We start from the raw sequence: 17,168 nt of genomic DNA, 5'->3' as shown, positions 1-17,168 counted from the left end.
CTCCTTAGGGCAACTTGCTTGAGCCAGAGGTCACCCACGCACGCTGCCCTGTGATGTGACCAACAGGAATGCTGGCCTCGCATCTGCACCCACAAACATCTCAGCCAGGGAAACGGGACTCTGGCTTTGGACTGTGCTTTCAAGTTCATTAAAACTCGCAGTTGTCGACAGCATGATATTTTAAAACCCAGCTTAATTTATAATAACAGCAGCAATAATCACAGGAGCTTTTTATTTTATAGCCAAGCTGAATCTGTTTGTAACTCATTATATTCACAGACCCTTTATTTGCCTAAGTGTATTACAATGGCTCATGAATTCTCTTGTTATTATCAGCCTTGTTATTCATACCTTTATCCAGTGTTATTATTTTCATCAAGTTGATTTTTTCTTTAGTTTTCTGTAATGTCTTAAAGGCTTTGTTTTATTTATAATCACTAATTCCCTAACAATCATATTTTTCTGATACTTCAGAGAAGAGAATAGTAAGAAGCAGAGAAAATACTAGGAAGAAGCAGTAATATTTTTCTGATATTACAGGGAAGAGAAGAGTAAGAAGCATGTATATGGCTCCTCAAAGCCATATTAATGCTGAAGGAAAAAACCTACGATGGATTGATTCATTCGCATCCCATGCATTCACTGAGCATTCACTTCCTGCCTTGCATAGTGCTGGAACTTAGGCCCCTAAATCCAGTATGATTAAAAATGGGGCAACGGTGTCACCCAGACCTGGGCTTGAGTCCCATTTTGACTAAATAATATACTTAGTCAATTGCTTGTGTGAATTTGGCAAAGTTACTAGGAATATCTTATTTCCCTCATTAGACAACAATGCCACCCACTTGCATACGAAATGTATGTAGTAGATACTTACATTATCCGGCATGGAGTGAATGCTCAATGAATGTTAACTACGGTTAGTTTATCTTCCTCAAGGAGCTCGTAACCTAGAAAGAGACGCAAACCCGGAAAGACTCAGAACTGTGCTTGAAGGGGCAGGGGAAGGGCCGCCACGAGGAGGGAGGTCCCGAGGGCAGGGACTGTGCAGCCAGGGAGGGGAGACAGGGTCCTGCGGGCTTCCTTCAAGGCAAAAGGAGTGGCGTCAGCCCCGGCCCAGAACCAAGAAGGGGCGAGTGTGCCGATGAAGGAGAATGAGGTCTGGCTGAAGCGCTGGTCCATGGAGGGGGTCAGGGTGTGAGGCTCAAAAGGTTGATGGGTCCACTCTATGAAGGGCTTGGATGCCATCTTACAGGATTCAGATATTGCTATATTTTAACAAGTCTAAGACGCATTTTCACTCCCATTTTACCATCTCCAAACTGATTGCATCTTACAATCAATGTGTCATAGTTAATTGCCAGCATTTTTTCTTTTCTTAATAGTACACAAAATTATAGTGTACTGTACAATTGGGGCCTCAGATTAGATGAAATATGGCGTGGTAAAGGCTGCAGGACCCAACGCCTAATTGGAGAAATTTTCGTGTTGCTATTGTTTCCCTTCCATCCCAGTAACTTGCTCAGTGCCCGTAAATAAATGCCCAATTGTACTCAGATATAATTCAGTGCTGATAAAGAACATGTGTCCTTCCAACTCTTAACTGTCATTGTCTCAATGGAGGGGCCCCAGCTAGGGTTGTGTCCCCACCCAATATGAACTATCTTTCTTCAAAATGCCATGTGCGGAAAATAAGGAGTGTAGGAAAAGAAGCTAAACTGCTAAGAAAATAGGCAGTGTGTTCCAAAAACCACTTACACACAGCCCTCAGCAGCCTGTCGCCTTGCCCTTCACACAGACGTCTTCTCCGGCTTCTTGGAAGGGTCTACAACTTCCCCCAAGACTGAATCTTGCTGTCTGTGCCCAACTGCTGTAGGTTCTGCAGAATGAGTCAAGGACTTAGGCAGCAAGCTGGTCTTGAGGGACGATGCTACGGAAGAGACTGTCATGATTTTCAATTTCTTGATTCTTTTGTGTGTGTTCCCCTCTCCTTTATTTCCTCCCATTCTTCTTTAAGCCCTTCTTTCCTGCTTCTCTCCACTGAGCAGAGCTATCCTTGGGACACAGTAATCCATGGCTCCCCTGCTGTGGGGACTGGGACAGGGACAGGAAGGTAGATGATGAAGAATCTGGAGTACCCATCAGCTGATGCTCAGAACTACCTGAGGTTCAGCTATGTGCCGAGGACACAGAAGCCCCACCCCTCTTTGGTGGACTGGGCTGGTTGCCTAGCAACAGTGTCCACTGTGCTTTTTTACAGTTATTCCTCATTCGTAGCCTCTCCTTCTCCTCACTACCTTTTGGACAAGACCATAACGTTCATTTTTATCCAATTTTAACTTGAGTAAGTAATATGGTGAAGAGGGGTGCGAGAAGTATGTGGTATGAGTTTCCTTGGATACTCGACCCTTGAAATTCAACCAGACCACTACGGGCTCTGAGTGGACTCACCAAGTTCTCAATCTTCGCTGTGCCTCAGGCTGACTCCCTGTGTGGTCAGAAGTAGAAGTTGTAGACAAGCCCTAGAGAGTGAAAAACTTGGCTTGAGATCTGCAGGGTCCAGGATTCCACTCAACTATCATTTCCCTATTTTAGCCAGGAAGGGAAACTCAGTGAGTATTTCTAGTCCAGGTCTATATTATTTATCATACATAATATATGTGTACATTACAGTGTCTTTGGTGGGGAAAATAGTCTTCATCATTAGGATCAGCTTCTATGCTAGGTCCTTTCAGTTAAGAATCATTTAGAGGCTCTTTTCAATGCTTTCAAAGAAGCTTCTAGTAAAAATCCTGTCTTCTCTAGATTCATCAGAGTAAGTCCTGAATGTAGGCATTGTGTGTAATTCATCTTCTAAACCTGGAGCGGGGGCCTTTGAGTATTCTGTTGCTACCTAAAAAGATGGAAAAATCACACCTAAATCTGTTCCCATAATTGTTTCCGGGGGATGCAGGAAAAGATTATCTTAAGGTTTATTTGTTTACATTTAAGAAAATACATTCATTGTTACTTTTCACAAAATTGAATACTATTTCTTTTTTTATCAATGCCATGCATATGATATGTACACAATAAATATTTGTGAGAGGAAGAATGGAAGGAATCTCTACCTCAATGGTTTTATTTAAACTAAATTTTCCATAGGATAAAACATGGAAAATTGATATATGAAATGTATGATTGAGAATCGATATTAAAATTAGGTTGAGATCATTTCATGAGGTAAACGTTTGTATGTTTTTTACTGGCATGGTATGGCAGGACATGTATTGGGGGTAGGGCCATAGAGCAAAAGTCACCTATCTGGCTTTCAGAATTTTCACTTAGAAAATGCAGGGTGGGTAGAAACTCTGACATTTGGTCCAGCTCTAACAGTCTAGGATTCCAGGAGTTAATCCCTTCCTTCCCCTGGGTCTCAGTTTGTCTGGTCTGGGAAAGGACAAGGACGCCACTCCCCCTGTGACTCGTTGCGTGATTACCTGAACAAGAACAGAGTCCATGTGGGGTCCTTCGCTTTGCTGGGCTTCTCGACATTCTGGAAGAAGCTGCATCTCATCGAGGAAAGATCTGTGGGCTCCCCTTCCTCCCCTTGAGCCCTCGCATCCTCTGAAGGGGGGCCGGCCTGGAGAGCAGCGTGGGTGGTCCATGGCATCATGCTAGCAGAGATGTAAGCCATCCTTCCTCCCTCAGCCCAGCAGCCAAGTGTCACTTTAGGATACTGTTGGGGCCCAGAAATGTGTCTTTCTGGAGAAGAAAGGGACTGTTTTCTTGTTCAGAGGATGGGAGCGAAGTGCCTGTTGAGGGAAGTGGGTAGCGGGGGTCGTCAGACTCCATAGTTATCATTTGAGGGCAGATCCTGTGGTCTTGTTCAGTGTTGTGTCCGGAGAGCCAGACCACACCCCATTCACCAATATTCACAATGCGGTCACTAAGTAATTATTTGTTACTCCTAGTCCATGGCTAGACTAGAAGGATGTCTGGCTGTCTGTAAGACATCCTTGTGTTATTTGGAGGAGGAGGAGGATGTTAATCACTATGTAAATATCTGACTAATTACTGTAGCAGCAGCATTTTAAAGAAACACATCCTGGAAGTGTGGAGAGCTAGTTCTTACCAGTTATATTTCATCAGAGGTGATAGCTGGCTCTCTTCGACAATATCAGAAGTATTTTTTAATGTAATTTTTCCATAAAAGCAAGATTGGCAGTTGCCTTTTGCCAACTGATTTCAAAACATCTTGGGGTCATAGATTTTGGGAGGTCTCGCTGACCTGCTAAAGTGTCACCACCTCATTTAGAGGCCAATAGAAATTTGAATCTGTCAAAATTCCTGTGCGGGCGGCAGAAATGGCCTGGAACCAGCTCTCATGACTCTGAGCCCTCTGCTCTTTGCAAGGCTCACAGCAACCTTCCATCAGCAGTCCCCGCAGAAATCGGAAGGCTTGAAAACTTGCCCTCACCCTAGTGTGCAGCTGGGCGTCTGAGATGGGCAGAGGATGAACATGGCAGTGAATTTCAGAGAAGACCTCACCATTTGAGAGGTGAAGTCGGTTGAAACCGTAAATTCATAAAGAGTGTTATGAGCAGCTGTTTTCTCTCACCATGACAGGAAATGGACTTAATTGCTCCAGGAAGGACTGAGGGCAGACAATCAGTAGAACTTCCTGGCTCTGCGGACTCTGCACAGGCAGATCCTCTCAGCCACAGGCTCAGTGGGCTGCTGTGAGTGCCTTTCTTTTCTCACACGCTCGTTTTCTCCCAAAGCGCAAGAGAAGCCCTGTTAGTGAGCAGGGCACGTTTACCCAGCCTGGAAACAGGTTATAAGTGCAGCCTCAGAACCCGCCGATGGTGTCATCTGGGATCAAGCCAAGTCTGCCGAAACCACTGAAGCCATCTGTCAATACCTCAGCTGTCTTCCCTTAGCAATAGGTCAGGAAGAGAGTGTTCCAGCTTTTAAAACTTGTTACTCAGAAATGGTCTGAACTTGCTACTCCTGGGTGCAACTGATGGCAGAATTCCACGAAGTGGTTATTGGTGACATGCAAATAAAAAGAGAATGAAACCCATCCCTCCCCATATGACTATCCATTTGCCCATGTGCATTGAGCAAGTATGAGTGCGTATGTCACAGGTATATGTACAGTGTTTCTGCTGTGTTTCCACACGTGCATCTGGGTATTCATGTGCATAATTATGTGTGCATAATAATTGCGTGGACATGGGATGTGTGTGTGTGTGTGTGTGTGTGTGTGAGAACCTGCGTACATGGCCCCTGTCAGTTTTTATTTCCGTATCACCCATGCCTGCATCCGTGTACAGGTATCTGCAGCACATTTACAAATGTCCATCCTATTCTTGCCCATGCTATTCTCCCTGCCTTTATGGGAGAGAAATTGTTAAATGTTGGCAATGCAATAAAGAGAAACTGATTTCAATGGAATGTTCCCTTGCCCTGCAGACACATTGCCACTGCTTTTATGCTGCACATTACACCGTGGTGAAATTTAGTTAATTTTATGGTTTGTTATTACAACAGCAGAGTGGATTGAGTGAGGCAGCTCTTGTTGGCTCCACATCCCAAATTTCCTGGGTGTGATGGGAGCGAGTAAGAGCAGGAAGCTAGCAGTGGTTGGAAAGAAAGTCCACACGGGAGCAAAGTGGCTGCTCCAATTGGCTTTTAACTTTTGTAACTGCAAAAATTAGTTAATTAGTCAGCGGAGGCTTGGCTGCAGCCCTCTGAGTGTATATTTTGGTCAGGGCATCAAGAGGAACAACGAAAAAACAACCAGGTGCTTAACTGTTTTTGCTGAAAGGCAGCACATTTCAGTGAGGATAGTGATGCAGCGGCAAGTTCTCTGCTCAATTCCCAGCTTCGCCGGCTATTAGCTCCTTCATCTCTGCCATCAATTTCTTCATCTGTGATGTGGGGGAATGGGAAGATCCGCCCTCTGAGGTTTCTAGGAGGCAGGCACCTGCACACAGTAGGCTATCAGTAAGTGTTCCTTCCTCTTCTTGCTCCTTGCCTAGGAAACTTTGTCTGTCCCAGAATATCTCTGGAGGCAAGAGAAAGCCAGAGTAACTGGGGTTTTAAGATCAGACCGAGTACCCAATGGGAAAGGATTAAAGACACACAAGTGACCGTGCCCGTAATTTTTGGGCCCCTCCCCCAAATCAGGACATACAATCTAAGAGCTTTGAAAGGACTATTCTGGAAAATCCACAACAGAAACTGACGGTGCCTGGATCAGACGCTGAGCACCTTGAGGGTGACCCTGACTGAAACCCGGGAGTTCGAGTTCGAGGGGAGGCGTGCCCTCAGGCGCTCCGAATGAGGCACAGCGATTAGCATTCTTATTGATACCACTAATGATGCTAATTAAGCTTAAATCCCAGAGTTGGTGTGGACTAGCATACTTGGAGAGCAGAAGCGATTTTCACAAGAACATGGCTTTCCTTGTTATTCTTCTCAGCGGGGTCCTTGGATCCTGCCACCAATGGTAGGGCAAGCAGATGACAAAGAATATGTCAGCCCCACTCCCATTGCTCCAAGGCCTGGCAGCTCCCTCCCCAGGCTGGGAGGCTGTCTGTCTCTCTGGTCGTGGCTCCTTCCTTCTCCACACACAGGCGCCCAGTTCCCACTGGGCTTGCCAAGTGGCATAGGCTGGGTGGAGCATACTAAACTGATACAGTCAAGACTTACAAATGTAGGTGCTTGGGTCAGCTTTTATTCCTCCATGGATTCAGTATCTCATCTTTGGGAGCTTGCTTTCCGGAAGCATCTCTGCCCTGTCCTGTATTAGAAAAGCTCCGAGAACAGCAACATGCCATACATTCATGTTCTCTGATGGTTTGGGTGAGAGAACAAACAATGATATCTTTGTTTCCGGAGTTGAAACTAAACATTTCATGGATAATGTCAGAACTCATCAATTTAATATAGGCTAGCCTTGCGCTTTAATGCTAAAAAAGAAAGAAAGAAGAAAGTTTCTATTTTGGCCCAGGAAACCCCAGAATGAAAGCGTTTGAAAAACACCGAACAAGGCTGACTCATTTTGGAGAATTAAGTCATGCGCTTTGGGGCAATGGGGGGCGGGGAGTGGGACTTGGGAATGGACGTCCCCCGGAGGGGAACACAGGCTTCTGAGTCATCACGTCACAGAATAAGCAGATTTTGCTGATATTAGCAATCACTAACCCTCTAGTTGTAGAAAAAGGAACACTATCTAGTATTGTCCCTCCAGACTCGAACACTCGTCATCTCTAGTCCTGACTTCTGATAAAAATGGTCCCTCTGGAGGGTGCTGGGGAGAACTGTTCGTTTGTGACTATTAGGGAATAAGTATTGTGAGTGACTGAACCACAGATTTGGGGCAAGAGATGATGAATGTGATGAATTTTCAATAGATTCAAAAGCAACATGTTTGGCCCTGGCCTGTGTGGCTCAGTAGGAGCGTCATCCCATAATCTGAAAGGTTATGGGTTCCATTCCCAGGAAGGGCACGCTTCTAGATTTGTGGGTTCAGTGCTGGTCAGGGCACATGCAGGAGGCAACTGATCAATGTGTCTCTCTCACATCGATGTTTTTCTCCCTCTCTCTCCCTCCCTTCGCCTCTCTCTAAAGTCAATAAGTATTTCCTCAAGTGAGAATTATCATTTTCCTTAATGATAAAACTATGCTGAATATAATGTCGTTTCAAAAATTATTTGGAACCAGTCATGATTTCTGCGGTCCTTACACTAATCGTCCCAGACATTAACCTGTCAGTGTAAGTGCTCAGACATTCTGGCTCGAGGGAAGATCTGTGAAAGAGAGCCACAAAAACAATGGACTGTAATGCACTTTTTTATGTAGGTGTTTGGTAATCTGGTTTATTTTACAACTGGAAAATTAAGGCTCTCATGAGAGTTGCCTGTCATATTCCCTCTAACACTGATGTCCTGGGTGCTGGGCAGTGGGGTCTCTGAGGGTCGGTTTGAAGAATATCAGGAAGATCATTTCTACTCTAGTCCAACACCTATACACGCGAATGGGAAAAGGGCTTCACCGCCCCCTCCCACCCCCCAAAGAAAGCATCATGCTTAACCCACAAAGCCCAAACCCGGTTCAGGCCCTAATATGATGCGTGACCCCTAAATCTTGACTTTCTCATTGCTTGCAATCAGGCCACAGAACCTGAGGCATGACTTTCTGAGGAATACAAAACACTCCTAGAGCATCAGCGAACAAATCTTAGCAGATGTACCCCTTTTTTCAAAACAGTTACTGAGACTGTTCTCTGGGCCAAAAAACAAAAAACAAAAACAAAAAAAGCCCCAAAAAACTGCTCTCTACTTCTCTACTCCTTGCCACTTAAATGTTTTTTTTACTGAGCAACAAGAACTCCATTAAGGAAATTCTAAATAGTATAAAAAGTTACAGAGGTTATAAAATCATCACAGTTATTAAATGCCTTTCATTAGGGTAAAAACAGTAGCTAAACATGTATACAAAACACCGCTAGTCTCAAAGCACCTAATAAACAGGGAGGAATGAGGTCTCACAGGGCCCCAGAGAGGAATGTGCTCTGGGTGTAGCAGCGAGAGGAAGGACAGAGGGGCTGACGCAGGAGTGAATTTTGTGCCGTGCCAACAACTGGCCCTCCCGCAAAGTGTGCTGTCTGGTGTGTGTGAGGCAAGGGAGGTGTGGGGGCTGGCAGAGCCTGAGACGCTGTCTCACTAGTATGTCCCCACAGGACCCCAGAAGTGGGTCACTGTGCTGATTCTCTCACCGGAGGGGAGAGGTGCTTCCTCCTGACGCCTGAGCCCCCCAGCTTGACTCTCGCCACTCAGAGTCCCACCCCCAGGGAAGCGCACCCCCATAGAGGCCCTGCCCCTGTGGCAGCTGCGTACCACTCACACCCGTGAGCATCAGGAGCCATGGAGGAGTTGGGGAGGGGGCCCCGATGTTTCCCATCCCCCAGCCCCTGCTGGCACTCACCCTTCCTCCGTTACCCAGCAGTTGCTTGGTGCTTGTTGCTACCTTCCCTCCTCCCCAGCTTCCCTCTCCTTCCTCCTTGCTGAGAATCCAGGGGAGCACCAGCTCTGGACTGGGAGCAGGTGCAGGATGGGGAGGAGCTGGGGGAGCCCATTATCACTCTTGCACACACATTGTCTAATTAGCTTCAGGCAGGGAATCCTGGGAACGAGATGGTGCTGGAGACCCCTCCCCACTAGCCCCATCAGCCATGGCCAGGGAAGGCTGTCATGGGGGGACAAGTCGGGTGGGGAGGGGAGCGGAACAAGTAGAGGAGGAGGGTGTCTGCCTCTCCTGGTTTCGAACCACAAAGTTGGAAACTGGCAATGTCCTTTAGAGATCACCGAAGCCAGTGACTTCTAAATTATGGCATGAGACCCATTAGTGTGTCATGAAAGCAATTTAGTGGGTCGTAACCAGCATTTTATTTTTAAAAAAGGGAAAGTATCAGAATGCGTGTCACAGATAAATGGAATTTTCCCTTCAGTTGCCTATAAGCATGTGTGTCCTGGGTGGCAACGTATTTCTGATTGTAAATCTCAAAGAAAAAGCTGGAGAAAGGGTATGGCCACCTAGTCCCACCCCCTTCCTCTCTGATTTCCCTCCAAGCCTCTGGAACTCTTGAGAGCCACTCAGGATGCAAAGATTATAGTTGGAGAAAATGCCTCACCTCCATTGTCAAGCCATGAACACTCCTCATTTCCGGCAAGTAATCAATACTTCCCTGCTGTCCAAGTCTGAAGACTAGTCGACACTATTTCTCTTACTTGGTTATAGAAATCCGACCACCTTTTGTGTAATAATCCTTGATTAACTTCTCCTCCTGAGAGATTCAGAAATCCCAGCTCGTCACATAGCAGCCAAAGTTTTAACGTAAGCGATAAGAACGTCCATCCCCTGGCCTGAGGGTCTCAGCTGGGCTCTGTGAAACGGTGATGTCTTTTCTACCCCCGAGGGGGACTCAGTGGTTTTCTTCCTCTCTCTTCACAGATGCATGGAGGCAGAGGGAGTAGTCGAGGGTTCCAGAAGCTTTTAGAATGTCTGCTTAATTAACCATTAACTTTTTGTTAGTAAGATGTGAGTGCTTGAAGGGAATTTGGAAATTATCTGTGTATATTTACAGAGAAGCTATACATTCTGCCCATCGAAGTTGTGTCTTACCCAAGGTTGCCCAGAATCCTGGGGCTGAGCAGGGTCCAGAATACAGACCTCAATACCCAAGTGCTCCTGTCACTCTTCCTGGCCCCTAGACTGTCGTGACTGGCTCCCGGGGCACTGCTCCTTCTCCGGGTTCTCCCAGCAGTGGTGCCTGGCAGGTCGGAGGGAGCTGGCGCTCTGGGACCCCTGAAGGGGAGGCATGGAAGGAAAGCCTGGGAGCAATGACCACACATTATTATGATAAGAGAGAGGTTGTAAACTTGAGCTTATTGCTTCTATCATTGTTATTATTAGATTTAATGGCTGAGTGAGCAATTCACTTGGCCCTAATAGAAAATTTCTCTGGACAACTCTCCATAACCACTGGATCTGGGGAAAGGCAGTTGCAAGAAATGCTCTCAGTTTCGCTGGGGAGGACTCAGAAACAGATGGCCCAGGTCCCCGAGCAGGAGAGCAGCGCATGCTGTGCCTTCCCCGGCAGGACGGGGCGGGGGGGGGGGGGGCAGCTGTAGGTCCCAGTGACGCTGGGCAGAGGCAAGCGCTCTGTGCTTGACAGAAGTGAGGCACGGGTCGGGTGGGGGTTTACCGTGGCCCCTCTGCCAGCCCCAGCTAGTGAGTCTCAGGCCCGGAGCCGCAGAGGCTCCCGTATCCATCTTCTCCCCGCTCTCATCTGAGCCCGTTAAGAAAGCATCTCTGCCTCCCGATTGCTCTCCTGTGCTATTATTAATAGTGGTTGTGTTAATTCCTGCTGTTACTATACAGTGAGGGGATGCAGAACAAAGATTCTCATTAACGTGGCCAAGCAGTCATGGCCACTGCCAAGTTGGTTCTCCCTCCCCAACCCTGCTCCACCCCGCTCTCTGTTGTGTCTTGACATGAGTGCAGCCTTGAACCTAGGGAAAGGGCTGATGGATTCTGAGACCCAGGCAGCGATTCGGAAGTCAAAGGTGACTTAGGGGTCGCAGTGAAAGGAGTGGCTTTGCTTTGTCATTGCCCTTGGTTGCCCTCCCCATTCATTTAGAAAATGTTTTCTTATACTCTCAAGCACTACCTGCAGCCCTGTGTGACAGGTGTCTAGGGCTGCTTGTGATGAGTCAGGAGGTCTGGTAGACCAGGCCACTTTTGCAGGGTGACTGCCAGGGTCAGTGATGCTGTGGACTCTCAGTGCGTGGTTACAGACATGTCTACTCTGTGAGCCCAGCCGACTCACAACCCAGATCACATCCACAGCTCAGGTCAGGCCCGCGACCCTGGCCTGTGTCATTCACCTACGGGTTTCAATTGGGGCCCTTCAGCTCCTAAGGCCAGACATGAGCACCCTTTGGAAGTGGCAAGGATTCCCCAGTAGGGCCCCTGGCTTACCAGCTGCTCTCTGTTTTCCCATTGTAAAGGGCTCTGTAAAGAAATACTCAGGCCCTGGCTGGTGTGGCTCAGTGAATTCAGTGTTGGCCTGCAAACCAAAGGGTCTCTGGTTTGATTCCCAGTCAGAGCACATGCCTGGGTTGAAGGCCAGGCCCTGAGTAGGGGATACACAAGAGGCAACCACACATTGATGTTTCTGTCCCTCTCTTTCTCCCTTCCTCCCTCTCTGTCTAAAATTAAATAAATAAAATCTTTAAAAAAAAAACAACAAAAGAGGAAATATCAGGATGGCTTGAAGGCAGAAGGCAGGTTTTATTTTTAAGGACTGAGGATTTTTTTTCTGCCCTTTCTCTGTTCCTGTCCTCTTTGAATCATTCATTGGTAAGAGGGTTATATTTCACTCTGAATGGTGATTACTGGGAAATCATGAAAGCTTCATTCTGATGGCTACTCTCCACTGTGAGACCATCGATTAAACCCCAGCTCACGTCCCAGGGGCCCCCTGATGGGAGGTGGCCAACACAGCTAAGGGCTCTCCCTCCTGGGTTCATTTTTTTTTCCACCAACCCCTCGGGTGTCTTTTGCTCAGCCATGCAGCTGAATGCCTCGCCATCACCCAAACACGGCAGGTCCTGGCCACCTCTAGTTTTTGCGCATGCTGTTCCTTAAACTAGGCTGTTCCTAGTTTAAGGAATGCTGTTCCTAGGCTGTTCCTAGTTCAAGGAATGCTGTTCCTTAAACTAGGCTGTTCCCTCCCTTTTCTGCCTGCAGAATGCCCACTCAGTCCTGAAGAATCAGCTCAAGAGAATTTCTCTGCTATCCTTCCCTTTCCCTTCTTGTGTGCCCATGGCACTTTGTAGATTTCAGCCATTGCCCTCAATCCCCCATGCAAACGCCCTCCCCAAAGAGTTGTGTCTCATGTGCCTTATTTGTACTCCATGCACAGCATTGCACCTAGCTTCCTGCAAGCTCAAAAACAAGCTACTAAGTTGAATGATGGAATCCACCCTATTATGAAAACAGAAAATCCTCATCACAGGGCTCAGAGCGACAGGATCAAAGTCACCCAATAGAGATTCAGAGGTGGCAGGACTAGAACTTGAGAACCATGGCTCCTAGGTAGGGCCTCACCCATCCGTATGCACCGCCAAATTCCAGAATGCATGCAGAGGCCAGGAGCCAACCCGCTTGTCTCTCCTTGTCCTGAGGTCCCTTGAGAATGGCTGGTGGAAAGGGCTTTGAATTGTTATTATTTTGTTGATTAAAAACAACCAATGGAGCTGAGGACTGTGATGCAAACAAGGAAAAGCAGCTGGAATTGGCTCCGGGTTCTCGGGAAATGCCACCACAATTAAAGCTTGTGCTTAATCACTTCTCTCTGGTTCCTGTCAAGGCGGTGCATGACAGTCACTGGGTCGCTGAGGTGTGGGGTCAGTAATGGGGGCAGGTAGGCACGAGGCTGAGCACCCTTGGGCAGGATCTTGTGGGGGCACAAACAGGAGGCACTCGCTATGCTCTTGTGAAATAGGGAAAGATACATGAAAGACATAAAAATGCACCTAGAGCCAGAGGTGGCCACGCCTCTGGGGATGATAATGGTGGCGTTCCCGAAAATCAGGAAGACCACATGGATTGGGAGGGAGGGTTAGGACAGTGACGTTGGAGCTGGATTCAGGGACAGACTCTACTAGACTCTACTTGCCACGAGGGGATGGGTGGGGTGTTTAGACTCTGCCTAGAGGTATGTTGTATGGGCTAACAATAAGGTGGCCTTTGAGTAGAAGTCCCCAAACTTGAGCATGCATCAGAATCACCTGGAGCGCTTGTCACAGCACACACTGCTGACACTACCCCCAGAGTTTCTGATCCAGGTCTGGGGTGGGCTCCAGGGACTTCTTTTTGAACAAATCAAGTGGTACTAATGCTGCCGGCCTGGGACCCCCCTTTGGAAACCACAGCCTTCGAGAAACCAAATCAATCTTACCCAGGACACAAGATCCTGCAGTCCCCAGCCAGGTGTTGGGTCTTGAGTAGGGACTTAACCTCTCCTCATCTGCAGCGGTCTCTACCTGTTGGAGTTGCCATGAGCATGACATGAAATGACACAAGCCGTAATGCCCGTGACCATTACCTGTGGCAGCTTGCTCAGCTAGTTTCAGGCAATTCAGTGTCACTCCTGCTCTCCTCCCGTCACTGAGTCAGCCATCTGATAACAATGATGGTTGGTGTCCGGGGAGACAACGTGAGTCCATCTACACAGGTCACCCCAGGAAAGGGATGGCCTCCCACAGACAGCCCCGGCCCATGGCAGACACAGCCCTCCGCTGGCCCCAGTCATCAGGAGTCCTCCTTCTCAGGTGGAGGCAGAGGTGAAGGGCTTTGTTGTCCCGAGAGCAGGAGCAGCCCCTCTCCCTCCCACAGGAGGACCTGGGAGATGAAACTGCTGTATTTATCAGCCCGACAAGCTTGAAGCTGATGCCCAGCGACACACGTGCAGCACAGAGCCGGCCTTGTCTTCCTGACTCCTGCTCTCTCTGCTCCACCCATGGGAGTGGCTCCCCTGTCCCTCAGCCCACCCCCAGGCAGCGCAGGCTTGGGCCCACGCTCTTACCTTGGCTGGCTCTGAGGGGGCCAGGAGTGCAGTGTGAGAGTCCTCTGTAGGCACCGCCATCCTGTGAGCTGCGGAGGCTCAGGTCGGTGGGTGTGGCCTGGGCCAGGCAGAGAGGGCCAGCACCTGTGAGACATGCATGGCAGACACCTGGGCACCTACCGGTCATCTCTACAAGCTGACTTCCAAATTTTCTCCAGGGCACCTTCCCCTGGGGGCTGAGGAAGGATGCTGTTTTTTGTTTGTTTGTTTGTTTGTTTGTTTGCCTTCCTGGGATGTTCCTCTAGCTGGAGTGGCACTGGGGACTTTTGGACAGTTCAGAGTCTTTCTGCATGCTGCCCAGCTTTCCTCAGACCCTGGGAATTCCTCAGGGCAGATTCAAGCAGAGAACACTTCCCCCTCTGTTCTACCTGCATCTTGGTTTGGCTACCATGAAATCCTTTCTAAGCAATTTTGACCCTTTATTTTCTCCAAGGCCAGGACTCTGTTGAACCTCTTGGCCTCTGGGAATAATCTCTCCCAGGTCAAGACCCCACGGCCTCTGGTTCTTGTGCAGAGCACACTGGGCCAGCGGTGGAAGACGTGGAGTAGGCTTAGGCAGCCACCCCAGTGCTGCTGCCCTCAAGCATCTTGCACAAAATGCCCCTTTTGTCCTGCCCTCCCCTAACTTACGTGCCTCGGTGATGTCATTGTGGAGACTTGGTGGGGAGGGGAGTTACATGGGCCTAGAAGATCAGAAATGCAGCTGAGAAGGTGGCTCAAAATAGCTCATGGAGAACAGGCTTCTGCTTGACAAGCTGACAAGGATGTGCCTGGAGCCAAACACTCCTCTTTGAAAGCTCTGTCTCCTTCTAATTATGGATCTGTCAGGAGGAAGAGAAGCCAGTGTCTGCTCGACCCCTGTGACCCTACACTTAACGTGGAGACGAGAAAGGAAAGCTCAACCCCCATCAGCAGGGCCAGGCGCCTCACTGAGAAGACATCTGCCTCCCTCATCCCTTCCATGGGGACCGGAAGTTCTCTTCGCCTGGTTGATGGTTTCCTTCTGGATGGATAAGCAAGCTCACCTGTGTTGCCAAGGAGGGGCAAGTCTCCCTGTTCTTAGAGCCTCATAGGAAAAGCAGGGACCTTCTCCCCACCCAACAGTTAAATGAGAAGGAGGACTTGCTGGAAATCTCTCTGCCATCCGGGGCTGACTTCATGTCCTTTGTTTACATGTAGGCCAAAATGAACCACTTGCTCTAATAAGTTTTTAAAAAGATTTATTAACTTCAACCACAATTTCTTTAGAAAGGCTTTAACTGTAGTAAGCATTGATAGCCAAGTCACTCAGTTGAGGCTGTACTTTGCCCGCACAGAGTGTTCATCTCTGTGCCTTGGGGACCTGGGGCGCAGCGAGCCCTCCATGCGTGTTTTTGAACGCGTGGCTGATGGTGGTGCTGTGAGGGTGACCTGTGCAATTTGCTCAGAGAGTCTCATCAGGGAAGCAGGGCGTGCACGAATCTTGTTGTGGAAGAAGAATGAACACTTCAGAAGATTTAGGGATAGGGGTGGGAATGGGAGGCCAATAGAATTTGATCATTAGTAATCATAACCTTCCTTGAACCTTCAGGGAAAAGCTTATCTTAAAACACATATATTTAATTTTGATTTACACAACTGACCTCTCTCTTAGCTCTTCCCATCCCTAGACTGCAGTCTCTTCCAGGAGTGTTAAGCTGTGGGATGATCTCATCACGAGCAGACCCCACGGGCCATCCTTAGACGGTAGACACGGGCTGAGGGCCTGGGCTTGCACGGATCCTCCCCCACCTTCTTTCTTTCATTTCTTGCTCATTCCCTTCCTGCCACAACACTTACTGAGCAGCCACTCTGTGCTGAGTCCTAGGCCCAGACTCTGGAGGAACAGCGGGGAGCAAGACAGACATGGTTCCCACCTACCGGGAGCTTACAGTTTAGTGGTGCCAACAGACAATAAAGAGACAGCTATCATTTCAGCTCATGCTAGAAAGAAAGAAAAAACTGGGCTCGGGGATGGAGACAGATTAGAGGTGGGAGCCAATAGCATTGGAAGGGTCAGAGAAGGCCTTTCTGAGGAGAGATGACAATTGAGTAAAGAGGACTATAAGAAGTGAGGGATGAGCCTTGAAGAGTTCTCTGAGAAAGGGTCCCAAGGAGGCGGAGCACTTTTGAGGCAGAGACTGAGGTGGGGGATGTAGCAGGAAGGCTAGAGGGACAGGGGTGAAGTGAGAGAGGAGAGAGTCAGGGTGCATGAGTGTAGAGAGCGCCAGGTTGTGTCAGTGACAGAAACCCCTGGGACCCGTTATTCAAGGACTTTAGTCTGGGTTTAGAGGTATATCAGTTCTTCTGTTCAGAGAAGTAAATAGATAGACAGACAGACAGACAGACAGACAGACAGAAAGTTCTACTATGCGGAATTGGCTTGCACAATTATGGAGGCTGAGAAGTTCGAGGTCCGCATTGAGCACAGTAGAGACCCAGGAGAGCCAATAGTTAGTTCTAGCCCAAGTTGAAGAGTAAAAGACAGGAGAAGGCTGGTGCCCTAGCTCAAAGACAGTAGAGCAAAGACAGAGAATTCCCTCTTACTCAGCCCTGTTGTTCTCTTCAGGCCTTCAACTGATTGGACAAAGTCCTCACATTATGAAGGGCAACCTGCTTTACTCAGTCTACTGATTCAAATGTGACACTCATCCAGAAACACCGTCACAGATGCATCCATAATAGTGTTTAACCAAATATCCAGGCACCCTGTGGCTCAGTCAAATTAGCCATCACACGAGGTGACTCAAAGCAAAGTCTGTAGAAGAGAAGAGAGACTGGGTAGAGCGATAAGAGGGGCCGCTGTCTCCGAGAAGTCAGCTCCTGCGGCATCCACTGCCTGCCAGGCCCTGGGGGTGCCGGGGGTGAGGGCAGGGGTCTGAGGTGCCCGAAGAGTGTTCTGGGCAGCGTGCCTGTCAGAGGACCCGCCAAAATTCCAGCTGGAGAAGAGAAGGCTGCTGTCCCGATC

General features: G+C 48.4%; 1 protein-coding gene across 2 annotated transcripts in view; it reads left to right on the top strand.

The window, feature by feature from the left end:
• The window catches only part of PLXNA4 (plexin A4), a 408,310-nt gene that overhangs the window by 216,297 nt on the left and 174,845 nt on the right, over positions 1-17,168 (top strand). The window lies entirely within an intron of this gene.

This window comes from Pteronotus mesoamericanus, unplaced genomic scaffold, assembly GCF_021234165.1.
Source record: "Pteronotus mesoamericanus isolate MK-2021 breed Mesoamerican mustached bat unplaced genomic scaffold, CSHL_Meso_final scaffold_85, whole genome shotgun sequence".
NCBI lineage: Eukaryota > Metazoa > Chordata > Mammalia > Chiroptera > Mormoopidae > Pteronotus > Pteronotus mesoamericanus.
This window is presented reverse-complemented; position numbering and strand designations above follow the sequence as displayed.